Consider the following 6,966-nt stretch of genomic DNA (forward strand, 5'->3'; position numbering starts at 1 on the left):
CACGGCATGTGGGATCTTCCCGGACTGGGGCACGAACTCGTGTCCCCTGCATCGGCAGGCGGACTCTCAACAACTGCACCACCAGGGAAGCCCCTTACTAAGTTTTTAAAATATATTTTTTGAGCATGTTAAGATTCATCACTTTATAATGTCTTTTAACAAGGGCACTTTCTCAGCTTGCCTGTCATTTAGTGACCCCAAATTAATTCATCTCAGTGATTAAACAAATTTTCTCCACTATTATGTGAACATCACCTGTTTTCTCAGGCAGTGTCAAAACTGGCCTTAAGTAAATTCATATACATAAAATTGATGGGTCAATGAGAACTTTGAAGCATATTGGAAAATTATACAAATTTATACCCCTACCAACTATATATGAAATTGTTTTTCTCCTTATATCCATATCAATTCTGAGTTTTGTCGACTATATTCTATTTTTTGGCAATCTCATTAATAAAAACCTTGTACTGATTTGTATTTCTTTAATAAAGAGTGAAATGTATTTTCTAGTACATTTATAATTGGGGAATATTTTTAACATTTAATATTTTTTCGTATGGTAGTTCTGTTTTTAATTTTTTTTTAATTTTATTGAAATATAGTTGATTTACAATGTTGTGTTTCAGGTGTACAGCAAAGTGATTCAGTTATCAATATATATAAATATATACTTTTTTAACATTCTCTTCTATTATAGGTTATTACAAGATATTGAGTATAGTTCCCTGTGCTATACAGTAAGTCCTTGTTGGTTATCTGTTTTATATATAGTAGTGTGTATATTTTCATCCCAAACTCCTAATTTATCCTCCCACCTTTGGTAACCATAAGTTTGTTTTCTATGTCTGTGTCTCTATTTCTGTTTTGTAAATAAGTTCATTTGTATTGGTTTTTTATTTTTATTTTTAAATTTTTTTTATTTTTTAGGTTTTTTTGGCCATGCCACATGGCTTGCAGGATCTCAGTTCCCCAACCAAGGATTGAACCCAGGCCACGGCAGTGAAAGCCTAGAATCCTAACCACTAGGCAACCAGGGAACTCCCTGTATCATTTTTTTTAGATTCCACATGTAAGCGATATCATATGATATTTGTCTTTCTTTGTCTGGCTTACTTCAGTTAGTATGATAATCTCTAGGTCCATCCATGTTGCTGCAAATGGCATTATTTCATTCTTTTTTATGGCTGAGTAATATTCCACTGAATATATTACATTTAACTTTTAATTTATCTGAAATTTATTTAGTTGTTAAAAAAACAGGTAGGGATCAACTACTTTTTTCCCCCAAGTTTCTGTTAGTTGTCCCAGTATAATTGATTGGATAACCTTTGTCTTCCCTATATTGAAATGCACTCATATAGCAAATTACCATGTGTTCCTGGATCTATTTATGGACCCTAGTCTATTCAACTGAGTGCTGTATTGTATTACTTAAAGTTATTTTATAGTAGGTTTTAATATCTATCTTTTATCTATGGTAAATCCTCCCCTAATTATGCATTTTTTAAAAACTAAGTGAAGAACTTTACTAACTTTTGTTTCAAACTTTATTACCAGGCTTCTACAGCTTAATTAGCTGCAAAGAATGAATTGTGTATAAGCAAAAACTGAAAAGAGCTGCAGTGTCCAAGGGGCTTGGGCTTTAAAATATTAGAAATCTATATTTTATCAGACCCAGGGACAAAGTTTTAAAAAGTAGTCTTAATGTAAAATAGCAGCACCCAGTAACTTCAAGTTTCATCTTCAGAAGTTGACTCAATTCAGTTTGTCTCATTCTTGAAAGCCTCAGCAAAATTCTCCGTAAAATCTGGAATTTCATCATCACCATCCTCTCCAGTAGCAAGCAGTGCTTTTCCATCCACAGATTATTTTGGCAGTGCTTCAGCCAGTTGTTTTAAACTAGTCAGACTGTCTGCACCAAGCTGGTTTAAGATGCCAGGTAACATTTCTGTCAGCTGCTTTGTTTCAGCATGGCCAGTAACAGTGAAAGTGTTGGCTGCCAGTGATGCTTGAAATTTATGGTTGTTAATGTGCATCACATTAACTTTTCAATACCAGAGAGGTTGTTTACCCCTAAGTTTCTTTAAGTTCTTTAAGGAGAAGTTTGTTTGTTTGTTTGTTTGTTTTAAATCATCTGTTGTAGCTGTTCTATGAACCAACTTCTTTCTGTGAGCAGTTCCTTTCCCACCAATGTTCACTTGTGCCTGCAGTTCTGTGAGTTTCTTCTGGTTCATGATAGTTTCTTTCATCTTGTGGAGTGGAAATGGGGCCCTGTGGGGGGACCAGGTCTGGTGCTCAGGGGGTCTCAGGCAGACCAGCTGGGATTAGGGACACTCATGGGGTGCCCCCAATTATGCTTTTCCAAATTTCCCAAAATATATATTTATTTTTAATGAAAACTTTAGAATCACTTTTCAAGTTCCCCCCAAAGTTGTAGTTTGATTGTGATTGCACTGACTTTATAATTTAGGAATAATCAACAACTTTGGAATATTGAGTCTGTCTAAACAGAAACTAGTATGCCTCTCCATGTATTCTGGCATCTATTTTAGTAAAATTTTATAGTTTTTTTAATACAGGTCCTGCACATTTTTATTAGGTTTAGCCACAGGGTTTGTGCAGGTATCCTTTTTAATAATAATTTTTCCCTTTTCTGTATTTCCACTTAGTTGTTGTATATAGGAAATTTTGGAATTTTGTTTCCAATTTGCAGGAAGCTCTTTTGTTGAAGTAGAGACTTCTGTCTCTGTCCACACACCCACCCAAGTCCCTCCCCCACCCCATAGTTGATTGGATCCTAGCTGAAAAGATCAGGAAAGGCACTTCACCAGGAAGACAAGAAAATTTATTTTTGTGTAAAATTTATTTTGGATCTATGATATGTTTACTGATTTGAATAAGGCTTATTTCATTAACATGAAATTTCCCCCCTGTAACTGTTAGTAACAATGTGCTCTGTTGAATCTCTCTCTGGTATCAGGTTCTCTTTAACAATTCAGTCCAATTTCATAACCTTAAAAAAACACCTTTATTGTGAAAAGGAGGGACAAAAAGTGTTTAAAAAGCTTCTCTGACTGCACCTTGCTTTATAGTTTTGATTTTGGAACCATGTGAACATTTCATATAATTAAAAAACTTGGATCAAAAAGGAAAAAACACTCCTACAAATCTGAAACAAATGGATACAAATGAACCTAGGAGTATATAAAATTGATAGTATAAACCACACAGAAAAAAAAAATTTCAAATGACATTAAAACTCAAATTTTAATGTAGCTCCATGGTGAGATATATCATAAAGAGCAAAAAGAACCACAATGAAATACTTAGTTGCAATTCGTAGTTCTTTTTTTTTTTTTTTTTTTTTTTTTTGCGGTATGCGGGCCTCTCACTGTTGTGCCCTCTCCCGTTGCGGAGCACAGGCTCCGGACGCATAGGCTCAGCAGCCATGGCTCACGGGCCTAGCCACTCCGCGGCATGTGGGATCTTCCTGGACCGGGGCACGAACCCGTGTCCCCTGCATCGGCAGGCGGATTCTCAACCACTGTGCCACCAGGGAAGCCCTTTTTTTTTTGACCACACAGCTTGTGCAAGTGAAAGCATGCAAGTGAAAGCTTGGAGCCCTAACCACTGGACCACCAGGGAATTCCCACAATTGATAGTTCTATTGTTAGTACTATTAGTTCTATTGTTAGTAGTAATACTAGTATTGTTGCTTTGAAACTACTTTACGCATAATATACGTTATATATGTATATGTTATGTATATGCATAATCAAATATGTAATCATGTTAATGTCATTAAAACCAAGATTTTCAGTGTGAAAGCAAAGAGATACAAATATAATAATCGATGATTTAATTTTTCACTTGAATTGGAAATATCCATATGAATGCATGATTTATTTTTCTTTCTGAAATTCACATATTTCCTAGTTTTATTTACTGAGAGGGCATAGAAATAATGACAGTCTGGTAGAAGTGAGCATCCCCAGTGCTGATCATAGTCTCTAAAAGCCATTTCTCAACAAAAGGAAGGATTCCTTGAAAAAAATGGCTGATTCTAGGTCTGGAGCAGGAAATGTACCAGATGAGCTTGATACCTCTTGCTATGCCAGAAAGCAGGAATGCTATCAATACCACTGGGATTGTGTGGATACAGGGGTCAACTTCAAGGAGTTCACATTGGCCAAATTTGGGACAATTTGAGCCTTGAATACTGCAATGTATAAAGCATAACATATACAGGCATACATCATTTTATTGTGCTTTGCTTAATTGCGCTTTGCAGTTACTGTGCTTTTTACAAATTGAAGGTTTGTGGCAACACCTCGTCAAGTAATTCTATTGGAACAATTTTTGCAACAGCATTTGCTCACTCCATTGTCTCTGTGTCACGTTTAGGTAATTCTCACAATAATTCAAACTTTTTCATATTATTATATTTGTTGTGGTGATCTGTGATCTTTGATGTTACTATTGTAATTGTTTTGGGGCACCACGAACCCGTGCCCATTTAAGATGGCGAACTTAACCAATAAATGTGTGTGTTCTGATTGCTACACCTGCTGGCCGTTCCCCTGTCTCCTTCTTCTCAGACCTTCCTATTCCCAGAGACACAACAATATTGAAATTAGGCCAGTTAATAGCCCTACAATGGTCTCTAAGTCTTCAAGTGAAAGGAAGAGTCCCACAACTCTCACTTTAAATCAAAAGCTTTGTGAGCAAGGCATGTCAAAAGCCAAGACAGGCCAAAAGCTAGGTCTCTTGGCAACAAACAGCCAAGTTGTGAAGGCAAAGGAAAAGTTCTTGAAGGAAATTAAAAGTGCTACTCCAGGGAACACAAGAATGATAAGAAAGCAAAACAGCCTGCCTGTTGTAATGGAGAGCATTTTAGTGGTCTGGACAGAAGATCAAACCTGCTACAACATTTCCTTAAGCCAAAGCCTAATCCAGAGCAAGGCCCTAACTTTCTTCAATTCTAGGAAGGTGGAGAGAGGTGAAGAAGAAAAAAAGTTTGAAGCTAGCAGAAGTTGGTTCATGTGGTTTAAGGAAAGAAGCTGTCTCCATAACATCAAAATGCAGGGTTAAGCAGCAAGTGCTGATGTAGAAGCACTAGAAGATCTAGCTAGGATAATTGATGAAGGTGGCTACATTAAACAACAGATTTTCAGTGTAGATGAAACAACCTTCTCTTGGAAGAAGATGCTATCAAGGACTTTCATAGGTAGAGAGGAGAATTCAATACCTGGCTTCAAAGCTTCAAAGGACAGGCTGACTTTCGTGTTAGGGGCTAATGCAGCTGGTGACTTTAATTTGACGCTAATGCTTACAGGCATACATCATTTTATTGTGCTTTGCTTAATTGCGCTTTGCAGTTACTGTGCTTTTTACAAATTGAAGGTTTGTGGCAACACCTCGTCAAGTAATTCTATTGGAACAATTTTTGCAACAGCATTTGCTCACTCCATTGTCTCTGTGTCACGTTTAGGTAATTCTCACAATAATTCAAACTTTTTCATATTATTATATTTGTTGTGGTGATCTGTGATCTTTGATGTTACTATTGTAATTGTTTTGGGGCACCACGAACCCGTGCCCATTTAAGATGGCGAACTTAACCAATAAATGTGTGTGTTCTGATTGCTACACCTGCTGGCCGTTCCCCTGTCTCCTTCTTCTCAGACCTTCCTATTCCCAGAGACACAACAATATTGAAATTAGGCCAGTTAATAGCCCTACAATGGTCTCTAAGTCTTCAAGTGAAAGGAAGAGTCCCACAACTCTCACTTTAAATCAAAAGCTTTGTGAGCAAGGCATGTCAAAAGCCAAGACAGGCCAAAAGCTAGGTCTCTTGGCAACAAACAGCCAAGTTGTGAAGGCAAAGGAAAAGTTCTTGAAGGAAATTAAAAGTGCTACTCCAGGGAACACAAGAATGATAAGAAAGCAAAACAGCCTGCCTGTTGTAATGGAGAGCATTTTAGTGGTCTGGACAGAAGATCAAACCTGCTACAACATTTCCTTAAGCCAAAGCCTAATCCAGAGCAAGGCCCTAACTTTCTTCAATTCTAGGAAGGTGGAGAGAGGTGAAGAAGAAAAAAAGTTTGAAGCTAGCAGAAGTTGGTTCATGTGGTTTAAGGAAAGAAGCTGTCTCCATAACATCAAAATGCAGGGTTAAGCAGCAAGTGCTGATGTAGAAGCACTAGAAGATCTAGCTAGGATAATTGATGAAGGTGGCTACATTAAACAACAGATTTTCAGTGTAGATGAAACAACCTTCTCTTGGAAGAAGATGCTATCAAGGACTTTCATAGGTAGAGAGGAGAATTCAATACCTGGCTTCAAAGCTTCAAAGGACAGGCTGACTTTCGTGTTAGGGGCTAATGCAGCTGGTGACTTTAATTTGACGCTAATGCTCATTTACCATTCTGAAAATCCTAGGGTCCTTAAGAATTATGCTAAATCCACTCTGCCTGTGCTCTATAAATGGAACTACACAGCCTGAATGACAGCACATCTGTTTACCACATGGCTTACTGAATATTTTAAGCCCATTGTTGAGACCTACTGCTCAGAAAAAGAGTCCTTTCAATATATTACGGCTCTTTGAAAATGCACCTGATCACCCAAGAGCTCGGATGGAGATGGACAATGAAATTCATGTTGTTTTCATCCCTGCTAACACAACATCCATTCTGCAGCCCATGAATCAAGGGATAATTTCAGGGACTTCCTTGGCGGTCCAGTGGTTAAGCGCGCTTCCGATGCAAGGGGCGGGGGTTCGATCCCTGGTCGGGAAACTAAGATCCCACATGCCACATGGCATGCCCTCCCCCACCAAAAAAGGGGTAACTTCAACTTTCAAGTCTTTTTTTTTTTTTTTGGCTGCTCAGCGCAGCTTGTGGGACCTTAGTTCCCCCACCAGGGATTGAACCTGGGCCCTCGACAGTGAAAGAGCAGAGC

The 6,966-nt window shown here is 37.9% G+C and overlaps 1 pseudogene; it reads right to left on the minus strand.

Moving 5' to 3' along the window:
• Positions 1-1,763: 1,763 nt before the first annotated feature.
• LOC102991225 (transcription factor BTF3-like) lies at positions 1,764-2,252 on the minus strand (annotated as a pseudogene).
• Positions 2,253-6,966: the final 4,714 nt, after the last annotated feature.

This window comes from Physeter macrocephalus, chromosome 11 (genome assembly GCF_002837175.3).
Source record: "Physeter macrocephalus isolate SW-GA chromosome 11, ASM283717v5, whole genome shotgun sequence".
NCBI lineage: Eukaryota > Metazoa > Chordata > Mammalia > Artiodactyla > Physeteridae > Physeter > Physeter macrocephalus.